Source organism: Pseudorca crassidens, chromosome 2 (genome assembly GCF_039906515.1).
Source record: "Pseudorca crassidens isolate mPseCra1 chromosome 2, mPseCra1.hap1, whole genome shotgun sequence".
Lineage (NCBI taxonomy): Eukaryota > Metazoa > Chordata > Mammalia > Artiodactyla > Delphinidae > Pseudorca > Pseudorca crassidens.
Window position 1 is genome coordinate 28,058,765 of NC_090297.1, and position 14,789 is coordinate 28,073,553.

A 14,789-nucleotide genomic window follows, 5' to 3' on the forward strand; every position below is an offset into this window, starting at 1 on the left:
AAGGCGACTCCTAGGAAGTCCCTTCTATTATTTGTTTGCTGAGGGTGGTTTTTTTTTACATAATGGAGTTAAACTTTGTGCAATGCTTTTTCTGAACGTGTTGCAGAGATTATATAGTTTCTTCTATTTAAGTCTGTTCATTTGGTTTTTAAATGTTAAACTAACCTTGCATTCCTGTTGTGATCTCTGTATGATAATGAGGGATAATACTTTTTATATGTTGCTGATTAGGTTTGTATTATTTTGATGAGAATTTTGGTATATATGTTCATGTGGAATATTGATTAGCAGTTTTATTTTCTTGTACTGTCTTTGTCTGGTTTGGGTATCAGAGTAATGTAGGCCTTATAAATTGTGTTTGGGACTATGCCTTCCTCCTAATTTTTGAATGAGCTTGGGTGAGATTACTGTTATATCTTTCTGAAATCTTTGATTAAAAAAAAAATTATTTAGGCTGCTCTGGGTCTTAGTTGCACCATGCAGGAGCTTTAGTTGTGGCATGTGAACTCATAGCTGCGGCATGTGGGACCTAGTTCCCTGACCAGGGATTGAACCTGCATTGGGAGTGCAGAGTCTTAACCACTGGACCACGAGGGAAGTCCCCAAATGTTTGATATTTTTGTCAGTAAATTCATTTGGGCTTGGAATTTTCTTTATGAGAAGTTAACTTATTCATTTGAGTTTTAAAGCAAGTACAGGAATTTCTACTTTTTCTTGTTTTATTTTTGGTGACTTGCGTGTCTTGAGAAGTTTTTCCGTTTCATCTTAAGTAATTCAGTTTATTGGCATAAAATTATTCATAAAATTCCCTTATTCTTTTAATGAATGTTTTACAGACTGTGTAGTTGTGTCTCTTCTTTGATATTTATTGTCAATTTGGGTCTTCTTTATTTTTTCTTTGATCAGCCTAGCTAGCTGTTTTTCAATTATATTAATATTTTGAAAGAAAGAACTTTTGATTTCACTGATTTTCTTTTTAGTTTTTCATTTTCTGTTTGATTTTTGTTCATATCTTTATTATTTCCTTTTCACTGCCTTTGGGTTTATTTTGCTTTCTATTCCTAGCTGCTTGATTTGACACCCTTTTGAAAAATACAAAGGAATTTAAAACTAAACATCTCTAAGTACTGCTTTAAATACGTTCCAAGACTTAGTTTTGTTTTCATTATCATTTAGCTCTAAATATTATATTATTTCCTCTGTGATTTTAAAACATCTGATACATGCATTATTATAAACATATTTAGTGTGTAAATGTTGGTGTTATTATTTGTTAGCTATATCTAATATGCTGGAAGTCAGTAAATGTACTGTCTTTTATTTTTATTGATGCTTTTTTTTAATGGTACAGCATGTATATCTTGGTGCTTGTTCTAGGTACACTTAAAAAAGGAGTATATAGTACAGTTGCTTAGTGTTTCATAAATATCAATTAGGTCTAGTTTTTTGATGGAGTCATTAACAATTTTTGTGTCTTTTTTTTTTTTTTTGTCTCCTTGTTCTAAAACTACTGATACCTAAAATCTACAATCATAGTTGGAGATTTTGTTTATCACTTAAGTTCTATTTTTTGCTTCATGTATTTTTAAAAAATTAATTTATTTTTGGCTGTGTTGGGTCTTCATTACTGTGCACGGGCTTTCTTTACTTGTGGTGAGCAGGTGCTACCCTTTGTTGTTGTGCAGTGGCTTCTCTTGTTGCAGAACACGGGCTCTAGGCATGTGGGCTTCAGTAGTTGTGGCCCCTGGGCACTAGAGCGCAGGCTCAGTAGTTGTGGCTCACGGACTCTAGGGCGCAGGCTCAGTAGTTGTGGTGCACGGGCTTAGTTGCTGACCACCAGTTCTCTGACCACAGTTCGAACCCATATCCCCTGCACTGGCAAGCGGATTCTTAACGATTGCACCCCCAGGGAAGTCCCTGCTTCATGTATTTTTAAGTTGTGTTAATTAGTTGCTAACATTTTTAGGATTATACCTTGTTGATTATCTTATATTAAATGACTGTTTTTGTAATACTCTATCTATTCAAGTCTACTTTATCTGACATTAATATAGTTAAATCAGGTTTTTTGTGCTTAGTATCTGAATGGCATGTGTTTCCCTCTCTCCTTTTACTTTCTGCGTATCTGTGTCTTCATGTTTAAAATGTGTTTTTTGTAATACCATATAGTTGCGTCTTACCCATCTCTTGTGTGACACTTAATTGTTGCATTTATTCCTGTTAGAGGTAATGTAATTACTTTTATAGTTAGGTTTAAGTTTTCTATCTTGAAATCTATTTTTTATTTATTCATTTATTCTTCATTCCTCCCTTGTAGTTGTGTTGCGTCTCTTTCATTGTTCCACTTTGAGTGTTTAGCTGTTCGTCTTTGTGTCAGTTTTCCTTTTAGAGGTTGCCCTGGAAATTGCAACATATATCTTTTCATTTAACATCTTTAAAAATTATTTTATTTGGTAATTCCCTGGCTGTCCAATGGTTAGGACTCAGTACTTTCACTGCCGTGCCTGGGTTCAATCCCTGGTTGGGGAACTAAGATCGCACAAGCTGTGGGGCACAGCCAAAAAAAAAAAAAAAAAAAATATATATATATATATATATATATATATATTTCCATTTCTATTTTTATTGGTTATTTCAGTAAGCTTTATTCTTTGGATGTACTTTTGGAAATTTAGCTTATTTCTTTGATGCAGATTGAAAGTGTATATTTTCCATAGGTTATAAGAGTAGCTTTATCTTTTCATTATTCAGTCAATAAACATATTCATTATCTAAATTGTACCAGGTACTGTGATAGGCTTATCTTATACGGAAAGGGTAAGTTTGTTTTGTTTTGTTTGTTTGAATTTTATTTTATTTTTGTATACAGCAGATTCTTGTTAGTTACCTATTTTACAGAGATTAGTGTATATATGTCAATCCCGATCTCCCATTTCACCCTCCCCAACCCCCCCCCACCCCTGCTTTCCCCCCTTGGTGTCCATATGTTTGCTCTCTACATCTGTGTCTCTATTTGTGCCTTGCAGACTGGTTCATCTGTACCTTTTTTTTTTTTTTTGCGGTATGCGGGCCTCTCCCTGTTGTGGCCTCTCCTGTTGCGGAGCACAGGCTCCGGATGTGCAGGCTCAGTGGCCATGGCTCACGGGCCCAGCCGCTCCGCGGCATGTGGGATCTTCCCAGACCAGGACACGAACCCGTGTCCCCTGCATCGGCAGGTGGACTCTCAACCACTGCGCCACCAGGGGAGCCCCATCTGTACCATTTTTGTAGATTCCACATATATGCGTTAATGTATGATATTTATTTTTCTTTTTCTGACTTACTTCACTCTGTATGACAGTGTCTAGGTCCATCCATGGCTCTACAAAAACCCAATTTTGTTCCTTTTAATGGCTGAATAATAGTCCATTGTATTATATGTACCACTGCTTCTTTATCCATTTGTCTGTCGATGGGCATTTAGGTTGCTTCCATGACCTGGCTATTGTAAATAGTGCTGCAGTGAACATTGGGGTGCATGTCTCATTTGAATTATGGTTTTCTCTGGGTATATGCCCAGTAGTGGGATTGCTGGGTCATATGGTAATTCTGTTTTTAGTTTTTTAAGGAACCTCCATACTGTTCTTCATAGTGGCTGTATCAATTTACATTCCCACCAGCTGTGCAAGAGGGTTCCCTTTTCCCCACACACTCTCCAGCATTTGTTGTTTGTAGATTTTCTGATGATGCCCATTCTAACTGGTGTGTGATGATACCTCACTGTAGTTTTGATTTGCATAATTAGTGATGTTTAGCAGCTTTTCATGTGCCTCTAGGCCATCTGTATGTCTTCTTTGGAGAAATGTCTATTTAGGTCTTCTGCCCATTTTTTAATTGGGTTGTTTGTTTTTTTAATATTGAGCTGCATGAGCTGTTTATATATTTTGGAGATTAATCCTTTGCCTGTTGATGCGTTTGCAAATATTTTCTCCCATTCTGAGGGTTGTTTTTTCATCTTGTTTATGGTTTCCTTTGCTGTGCAAAATCTTTTAAGTTTCATTAGGTCCAATTTGTTTATTTTTGTTTTTATTTCCATTACTCTAGGAGGTGGCTCAAAAAACATCTTACGTGATTCATGTCAAAGCGTTTTCTTTTTCTGTTTTCCTCTAAGAGCTTTATGATGTCTGGCCTTACATTTAGGTACTTAATCCATATTGAGTTTATTTTTGTGTATGGTGTTAGGGAGTGGTCTAATTTCATTCTTTTACATGTAGCTGTCCAGTTTTCCCAGCACCATTTATTGAAGAGGCTGTCTTTTCTCCATTGTATATTCTTGCTTCCTTTATCAAAAATAAGATGACCGTGTGTGTGGGTTTATCTCTGGGCTTTCTGTCCTGTTCCATTGATCTATATTTCTGTTTTTGTGCCGGTACCATACTGTCTTGATTACTGTAGCTTTCTAGTATAGTCTGAAGTCCGGGAGCCTGATTCCTCCAGCTCTGTTTTTCTTTCTCAAGATTGCTTTGGCTATTCAGGGTCCTTTATGTTTCTGTACAAATTGTGAAATTTTTTGTTCTAGTTCTGTGAAAAATGCCATTGGTAGTTTGATAGGGATTGCATTGAATCTGTAGATTGCTTTGAGTAGTATAGTCATTTTCACAATATTGATTCTTCCAAGAGCATGATTTATCTCACTCTCTGTGTCATCTTGATTTCTTTCATCAGTGTCTTATAGTTTTCTGAGTACAGGTCTTTCACCTCCTTAGGTAGGTTTATTCGTAGGTATTTTATTCTTTTTGTTGCAGTGGTGAATGGGATTGTTCCCTTAATTTCTCTTTCTGTTCTTTCGTTGTTAGTGTATATGAATGCAAGAGATTTCTGTGCATTAATTTTGTATCCTGCTACTTTACCACATTCATTGATTAGCTGTAGTAGTTTACTGGTGGCATCTTTAGGACTCTCTATGTATAGTATTATGTCATTAGCAAACAGTTAGTTTTATTTCTTCTTTTCCAATTTGGATTCCTTTCATTTCTTTTTCTTCTCTGATTGTAGTGGCTAGGACTTGCAAAAATGAATAATAGTGGCGAGAGTAGACATCCTTGTCTTGTTCCTGATCTTAGAGGAGTTGCTTTCCGTTTTTCACCATTGATAATGATGTTTGCTGTGGGTTTGTCATATATGGCCTTTATTATGTTGAAGTAGGTTCTTTGGCCACTTTCTGGATAGAGTTTATCATAAATTTGTGTTGAATTTGGTCAAAAGCTTTTTCTGCATCTGTTGAGATGATCATATGGTTTTTATTCTTCAATTTGTTAATATGGTGTCTCACATTGATTGATTTGTGTATATTGAAGAATCTTCCCATCCCTGGGATAAATCCCACTTGAACATGGTGTATGATCCTTTTAATGTGTTGTTGGATTATGTTTGCTAGTATTTTATTGAGAATTTTTGCATCTATATTCATCAGTGTTGTTGTCTGTAATTTTCTGTTTTTGTACTATGTCTGGTTTTGGTATCAGGGTGATGGAAGCCTTGTAGAGTGAGTTTGGGATGTTCCTTCCTCTGCAATTTTGTGGAAGAGTTTGAGAAGGATCGGTGTTAGCTCTTCTCTAAATGTTTGATAGAATTCACCTGTGAAGCCATCTGGTCCTGGACTGTTGTTGTTTGTTGGAAGATTTTTACTCACAGTTTAAACTTCGTACTTGTGATTGGTCTGTTCATATTTTCTGTTTCTTCCTGGTTCAGTCTTGGAAGGTTATACCTTTCTAAGAATTTGTCCATTTCTTCCAGGTTGTCCACTTTATTGGCATAGAGTTGCTTGTAGTAGTCTCTTAGGATGCTTTTTATTTCTGCGGTGTCTGTTGTAACTTCTCCTTTTTCATTTATAATTTTATTGATTTGAGTTCTCTCTTTCTCTTGGTGAGTCTGGCTAAAGGTTTATCAATTTTGTTTTTCTTCTCAAAGAACCAGGTTTTAGTTTTATTGGTCTTTGCTGTTTTCTTTGTTTCTGTTTCATTTACGTGTGCTCTGATCTTAATGATTTCTTTCCTTCTCCTAACTTCGGGTTTTCTATGTTTTTCTTTACCTCCTTTAGGTGTAAGGTTAGATTGTTTGAGATTTTTCTTGTTTCTTGAGCTAGGATTGTGTTGCTATAAACTTGCCTCTTAGAACTGCTTTTACTGCATCCCATAGGTTTTGGATCATCATATTTTCGTTTTCACTTGTCTCTAGGTATTGTATGATTTTCTCTTTGATTTCTTCAGTGATCTCTTGGTTATTTAGTAACATATTGTTTAGCCTCCACGTGTTTGTGTTTCTTATGTTATTTTTCCTCTAGTTTATTTCTAATGTCATAGCATTGTGCTCGCAAAAGATGCTTGATATGATTTCAGTTTTCTAAAGTTTACCAAGGCTTGATTTGTGACCCAAGATGTGATATATCCTGGAGATTGTTGTATGTGCATTTGAGAAGAAAGTGTAATCTGCTGTTATTGGTTGAAAAGTTCTATGAATATCAATTAAATCTATCTGGTATTGTGTCATTTAAGGCTTGTGTTTTGGGCTTCCCTGGTGGTGCCGTGGTTAAGAATCCACCTGCCAATGCAGGGGACATGTGTTTGAGCCCTCGCCTGGGAAGATCCCACCTGCTGTGGAGCAACTAAGCCCGTGAGCCACAACTACTGAGCCTGTGCTCTAGAGCCCATGCCACAACTACTGAGCCCTCGTGCCTAGAGCTCATGCTGCACAACAAGAGGAGCCACCATAATGAGAAGCCTGCACACCACAACGAAGTGTATAGCCCCCACTCACCACGAATAAAGCCCACGTGCAGCAACTAACACCCAATGCAGCCAAAAATAAATAATTTTTTTTTAAAAAAGCTTGTTTTTCTTTCTTAATTTTCTACTTGGATGAAATGTCCATTGGTGTAATTGAGGTGTTAAAGTCTCCCAGTATTGTTGTGTTGCTGTCGATTTCCTATTTTATAGTTGTTTGCTTTTGCCTTATGTATTGAAGTGCTTCTATGTTGGGTGCATATATATTTATAATAGTTATGTCTTGTTCTTGGATTGATCCCTTGATCATTATGTAGTGTCCTTCCTTGTCTCTTGTAACATTCTTTATTTTAAAGTCTATTTTATTGGATATGAGTTTTGTTACTCCAGCTTTCTTTCGATTTACATTTGCATGGGTTATCTTTTTCCATTCCCTCATTTTCAGTCTGTATGTATCCCTAGGTCTGAAGTGGGTCTCTTGCAGACAGCATATATATGGGTCTTGTATTTGTATCCATTCAGTGAGCCTGTGTCTTTTGGTTGTAGCACTTAATCTATTCACATTTAAGGTAATATTGATATGTATGTTTCTATTACTGTTTTCTTAATTGCTTTGGGTTTGTTTTTGTAGGTCCTTTTGTTCTGTTGTGTTTCCCACTTAGGGAAGTTCCTTTAGCATTTGTTGTAGAGCTAGTTGGTGGTGCCTAATTCTCTTAGCTTTTACTTCTCTGTAAATCTTTTGATTTCTCCATAGAATCTGAATGAGAACCTTGTCGGGTAGAGTGATCTTGGTTGTAGGTTTTTCCCTTTCATCACTTCAAATATATCATGCCTCTCCCTTCTGGCCTGTGGAGTTTCTGCTGAGAAATCAGCTGTTAACCTTATGGGAGTTCACTTGTATGTTATTTGTCATTTTTCCTTTGAATAATTTTTCTTTGTCTTTAATTTTTTAAAAATTAATTTATTTATGGCTGCATTGGGTCTGCATTGCTGCACGTGGGCTTTTTCTAGTTGTGGCAAGCAGGGGCCACTCTTTGTTGTGGTATGTGGGCTTCTCATTGTGGTGGTTTCTCTCACTGCGGAGCTTGGGCCTCAGGTGTGCAGGCTTCAGTAGTTGTCGCACGTGGGCTCAGTGGTTGTAGCTTGCAGACTCTAGAGTGCAGGCTGAGAAGTTGTGGTGCACGGTCTTAGTCGCTCTGTGGCATGTGGGATATTCCTGGACCACGGCTCGAACCTGTGTCCCCTACATTGGCGGCTGGATTCTTAACCACTGCGCCACCAGGGAAGCCCTGTCGTTAATTTTGTCAGTTTGATTGCTGTGTGTCTCGGCATGTTTCTTCTTGGGTTTATCCTGCTTGGGACTCTCTGTGCTTCCTGGAATTGGGTGGCTATTTCCTTTCCCGTGTTCGGGAAGTTTTCAACTATAATCGCTTCACAATTTTTCTTGGAATTTTCTCTGTCTCTTCTTCTGGGGCTCCTACAGTGTGAACGCTGGTGTGCTTAATATTGTTCCAGAAGTTTCTTAGGCTGTCTTTCATTTGTTTTGATTCTTTTTTCTTTATTCTGTTCCATGGCAGTGAATTCCATTATTCTGTCTTCCAGGTCACTTATCCGTTCTTCTGAGTCAGTTATTCTGCTATTGATTCCTTTTAGTATATTTTTCATTTCAGTTGTTGTATTGTGCATCTCTGTTTCTCCTTTAATTTTTCTAGGTCTTTGTTAAACATTTCTTGCATCTTCTTGATCTTTGCCTCCATTCTTTTCTGAGGTCCTGGATTGTCTGCACTATCATTATTCTGAGTTCTCTTTCAGGAAGGTTGTGTATCTCCACTTCATTTAGCTTTTTTTCGGGGGTTTTATCTTGTTCCTTCATCTGGTACGTAGTCCTCTGCCTTTTCAATTTGTCTATCTTTCTGTGAATGTGGTTTTCGTTCCACAGTCTGCAGGATTGTAGTTCTTCTTGCTTACGCTGTCTGCCCTCTGGTGGATGAGGCTATCTAAGAGGCTTGTGCAAGCTTCCTGATAGGAGGGACTGGTGGTGTGTAGAGCTGGGTATTGCTCTGTTGGGCAGAGCTCAGTAAACGTTGAATCCGCTTGTCTGCTGATGGGTGATTATCATTTATGTAGGTTATTCCAGCTCCTCGTCTGAAATGATTCTTATATTTGTATATATTGTGAAATGATCACCACAGTAGGTCTAGTTAACACACATCACCATAGTGTTAGAAGTTTTTTTCTTTGATGAGAACTTTGAAGATCTGCTCTTTAGTAACTTTTAAATATGTAGTACAGCATTATTAACTGTAGTCATCATGCTGTACGTTATATCCTTACAACTTATTTGTTTTACTAGTGGAGGTTTGTACCTTTTGACCCCTTTCCCCGATTTTGCCTACCCCTTTCCCCCCCAACCGCTGGCAACCATCAGTGTGTTCTCTGTATCTATAAGCTTGTGTTTTTTTTTTTTTTTGATTCTACGTGTAAGTGAGATCGTGCAATAGTTGTCTGTCTTATTTTACTTAGTATAATGCCCTCAGGGTATATTCATGTTGCTGCCGATGGCAAAACTTCCCCCTTTTCTATGGCTGAATAATATCCATTGTGTATCTATGCCACATTTTTTTAATCTGTTCATGTATTGATGTACACTTAGGTTGCTTCCATGTGTTGGCTATTGTAAATAATGCTGCAGTGAACATGGAGGTGCATATATCTTTTCCAGTTAGAGTTTTCATTTTCTGTGGTAAATTCTCAGAAGTGGAATTGCTCAATCATATGGTAATTCTGTTTTTAATTTCTTTGTTTTAATAAATTTATTTATTTTATGTATTTATTTTTGGCTTCATTGGGTCTTCGTTGCTGCACATGGGCTTTCTCTAGTTGCAGTGAGTGGGGGCTACTCTTTGTTGCGGTGCGCGGGCTTCTCATTGCGGTGGCTTCTCGTTGAGGAGCATGGGCTCTAGGTGCACAGGCTTCTGTAGTTGTGGCGTGCGGGCTCTAGAGTGTAGGCTCGGTAGTTGTGGTGCACGGGCTTGGTTGCTCCGTGGCATGTGGGGTCTTCCTGGACCAGGGCTCAAACCCGTGTCCCCTGCATTGGCAGGCAGATTCTTAACCACTGTGCCATGAGGGAAGACCTATTTTTAATTTCTTGAGCAATCTGCATACTGTTTTACATAGTACCTGCACCAGTTTACGTTGTCACCAACAGTACATAAGGGTTCCCTTTTCTCAACATCCTCACAAGAAGTTATTTCTTGTCTTTTTATTAATAGCCATCTTAACAGGTTTGTGGTTTTGATTTGTATTTTCCTGATGATTAATGATATTTAGCTCATTTTTCTGTACCTGTTCATCATCTGTATGTCTTTGGAAAAATATTTGTTTAGATTCTCTGCCCATTTTTTAATTGGAGTGTTTTCTTTTTTCCTATTGGGTTGTATGAGTTTTTGGTATACTTTGGATATTAATCTCATCAGATATGTGATCTGCAAATATTTTCTCCTGTATGTTGCCCTTTCATTTGGTTGATGGTTTCCTTTGGTGTGCAGAAGGTTTTTAGTTTGATGTAAACCCACCTTCTTTTTTTCTTTCTTTGCCTTTTATTTTTGCTGTTAAATCCAAAAAGTCATCTGCAAAATTGATGTCAAGGAGCTTACTGTCTATGTTTTTCTAGGAACTTTATGGTTTCAATTCTTACATTCATGTCTTTAACGATTTTGAGTTACTTTTTGTGTATGGTGTAAGATAGTGATCCAGTTTCATTCTTTTGCATGTGGTTGTACAGTTTAATGTGACTCTTTAGAGTCCTTGGGATTATTTGTTGTAAATTTTGAGAGAGGGCAATTCGTTGTGAGAGAATGGGGTGGGGGTTAGATAGCAGCTGTCTGCTGTTATGATTAAGCTTTACACTTTGAGATCTCAGAATACGTTGTGTTGTTTTTTTGTGTGTGTGTGGGATAGGTATTTATTTATTTGGCTGCATTGGGTTTTCGTTGCTTCACGCAGGCTTTCTCTAGTTGTGGCAAGCAGGGGCTACTCTTCATCACGTTGTGCGGGCTTCTCATTGCAGTGGCTTCTCTTGTTGCAGAGCACAGGCTCTACGCTTGCAGGCTTCAGTTGTTGCAGCACATGGGCTCAGTAGTTGTGGCACGTGGTCCCTAGACTGCGGTGGCTTCAGTAGTTGCGGCACATGGGCTTAGTTGCTCCGCAGCATGTGGGATCTTCCTGGACCAGGGATTGAACCCGTGTCCCCTGCATTGGCAGGCAGATGTTTAACCACTGTGCCACCAGTGAAGTCTCACGTTAAGTTCTAATTTATTCATTTTTCAAGTAATGCTATTTGTGAACTGTACTTAAGTGGCATATTCATAGTTTAAGTATATTTTGATTATTTTTGAATCATTTTATTTTATTACAAAAGCATTTAGTCATTTTAGACAGTTTGAAAGATTTTTAAAAGATATAAAAATAAAAATCTTTTGTAATTTCACTACTCAGTATATTTATTTATGATTATGTATAAGCTTATCTTGCATGTGTATGTGTATTTTATTTTAGAAATGAACAAATGCTAAAATTTCTTTTTTTGGATTTGGTGTATAGTTGTATGAATTTTGAACACAGACATAGATTCCTGTAACCAGCACTACAAACAAGATTCTTAACAATCCTGTCACTCCAAGAAACTCTAGTGTGATATTTTTTTTATAGTCCTATTATCTGTTCCTGCTTAACCACTGGCAACCACTGTTTTGTTTTCTGTCAGTATAATTTTGTGTTTTGGAGACTTGTGAAAGGTGAACTGAAACAGAATGTTAACATTTTGAGACTGGCTTCTTAGAATCAATGTTTCATCACTTTAAGTGGAATTTAGATACCACCATATAGGTGTTTTATCCTTCCCTTTTATATTGTTGTTGTCATATTTCATATACTTACCAAATTTCTATTGTATAATGTTATAATTTTTACATTCAGATGTCAAATATATGTTAAAAGAACTCAAGGGTAGAAGATTGCTCTGTGTTTATAGTTATTCAGGTAGTTACTAGTTTCTGTTGCTCTTTCTTCATTCCTGATATTCTGAATTTTTTTGATATCATTTCACTTGGGTCAAGAAACTTTCTTAACAATTATTTTAGAGCAGGTCCACTGATAGTCAATGCTTTTAGTGTTCCTCATCAAAGAATATCCTTATGTCACCTTTATTTCAAAAGGTATATTCATTGTATATAGATTTATGAGTTTAACAGTTCTTTTTTCCCAGCACTTTAAAAATAGTTTCCTTTTTTTTTTAGCATCCAAGATTTCTGATGAGAAATATGCAGTGATAAGTAAAATGTTTTTCTCTGCCTGTTTTCGAGATGTTTTTCTTTGTTTTTAGTTTTCAGCAGTTTAATTATGAGTGTCTTAATGTGAATATCTTTAGATTTATCCTGTTTGGGGTTTGCTTATTTTAAATCTGCAGATATATATGTGTTTTTTCAAGCTTGTGAAGTTTTCAGCCATTATTTCTTCAAGTATTTTTTCTGCACTCTAGGGATTCTGATTACAAGAATGTTGTATTTTGATATGGCTCACAGATTTCTGAGGCACCATTCTTTTTTATCCCCTCAATCTTTTTTTCTCTTTCTTTTAAGATAAAGTGATTCTGTTGATCTATTTTCATGACTCTTTCCTCTCCATCTCTGTTTTGCTAATGAGCCCATGAATGAGAGATTGTTTTAGTTTTATTCATTATGCATTTTTTATTGTGGTAAAGTATACATAACAAAATTTACTATTTTACCCATTTTTAAGTGTTGAATTAATTGGCGTTAATAACTTTCACATTGATTTGTAAACCCTATCCATCTTCAGAACTATTCCATTATCCCAAACTGAAACTCTTTACCCATTAAATAATGACTATCCCGTTACCCCCTTGCCCCTCCCCCCAGCCCCTGGTAACCACTCAGTGAGTTCTTATTTTGGTTTTTTGATTTTTCAGTTTTAAAACTTTAATCTGTTTTTTCATTATATCTTCTGTTTCCTTGTTGAGACATTGGTCTTTCTGTTAGTTTTTCTGTCCTTAAGTTGTTTCAGAGTTTTAAATCTTTCTGTTTTCACTCAGTATATGTGTCCCATCATAGTACTATATTCAGATCTACCTTATTTGTGTGTGTGTGTCTATGGTGTTAAAATATACATAACATTTGCCATTTTAATCATTTTTAAGTTTAGTGGCAATAAGTATATTCAGAATATTAGGGAAACATCACCTCCATCTTCAGAACTTTCTACCTCATTCTTTGTAAAGTCTGCATAGAATTCCATAGTATAATGTGTATTAATAAATAACTTAATTGTTTCCCTGCATAGGGACTTTTTAATAAATTTTCATAGTTGGAAATTATGTGGCAAAAATGTCTATCCTGCATGTTGTTAAAAATAAGCTTTTATCTGTTACTTTGTTTCCAGGGACAGTTCTGGAAGTTAGGGTATTTGTAAAGGGTGTGTGTGTGTGTGTGTGTGTGTGTGTGTGTGTGTGTGTGTGTGTGTGTGTGTGTGTGTGTGTGTGTGTGTGTGTGTTGGCTAAGATAAAGACCTTTATTGTATTGTCAGTTGTTGCCATTTTGTTTTTAAAAAATTATATTAGGCCACTTCAGCGGGGTCTGTGCTGTGGCCGCAGGCAGACTGGCCTGCATGGGTCTGGTCCCTCGTGTCTGCGCTCTCAGGCTGTAAGCGGTCGATGGGATGGAGTGCTGCAGAGCAGGGTGTGGTGCCCGTCGTGGGGCTGGGGCAGCACGAGAGCCTGCTGAGAGGCTTGGGTATGGCGGGCGCCAGACCTGAGGCCTACCCCGCAGGGAGCAACCTGGTGCGGGCTATGGGGACGGAGTGGGGCAGCTGCCACGCTGAGCTGTGAGCCCTGCGCTTCCACTGCTGCTGCTTCGGCCCCTCGCGAAGCGCCGGGCAGCTCGGGAACATGGCCCTGGAGCAGCTCTGCTTGGTCCTCAAAGTGTTGTTAATAACAGTACTTGTAGTGGAAGGGACTGCTGTGGCCAGAAGGCCCAAGATGGAGAAAATATTGGAATCAAGCACATTCCTGCAACCCAGTGTGGGATTTGGGTTTGAACCAGCAATGGAGGTCATTTTGCTTCACCAAATTAACCTGACTCATATCCACCAAACAAAGAATGTATCTACATTTTGGAAGGTGCTCCATGTCAAAAAACAGAGTTGACCTTTGATGAACATTATTATATAGAACCATCATTTGAAAGTCAGTTTGATTACTTGGAAGTTCAAGATGGGCCGTTTGGTTTCTCTCCACTTGTAGATCGTTGCTGTGGTGTGAAAAGCCCTCCATTAATTAGATCACCAGGGAGATTCATGTGGATTAAGTTAAGTTCTGATGAAGAACTTGAAGGACTGGGATTTCCAGCAAAATATTTGTTTATTCCAGATCCAGACTTTACCTACCTAGGAAATTGCCAGTTTGAGCTGTCAGAAGCTGACGGAATAGTACGTTCTAGTGAGGTAGAACAAGAGGAAAACAACAAAACCTGGCCAAGCAGTTGATTGCATATGGACGATTAAAGCTACTCCAAAAGCTAAGTTGACATGGAAAGTGGATCAAGGGACTTACTTCTATGGTGGCACACTGGTTAAGAATCCGCCTACCAATGCAGGGGACATGTGTTGGAGCCCTGGTCTGGGGAGATCCCACCTGCCGCAGAGCAACTAAGCCCGTGCACCACAACTACCGAGCCTGCGTTCTAGAGCCCGCAAGCCACAACTACTGAGCCCGCATGCTCTATGGCCTGTGAGCCACAACTGCTGAGCCCGTGTGCCACAACTACTGAAGCCCGCATACCTAGAGCCCGTGCTCCACAAGAGAAGCCAGAGAAGCCACTGCAATGAGAAGCCCTCGCACTGCAACAAAGAGTAGCCCCCACTTGCTGCAACTAGAGAAAGTCCACGCACAGCAACGAAGACCCAACGCAGCCAAAAATAAATAAATAAATATATTAAAAAAAAAGAGTTATA

At 37.9% G+C, this 14,789-nt stretch overlaps 1 protein-coding gene and 1 pseudogene across 10 annotated transcripts in view; both read left to right on the plus strand.

Moving 5' to 3' along the window:
• The window catches only part of ZMYM4 (zinc finger MYM-type containing 4), a 175,188-nt gene that overhangs the window by 41,318 nt on the left and 119,081 nt on the right, over positions 1 to 14,789 (plus strand). The window lies entirely within an intron of this gene.
• LOC137210254 (neuropilin and tolloid-like protein 2 pseudogene) lies at positions 13,461 to 14,686 on the plus strand (annotated as a pseudogene).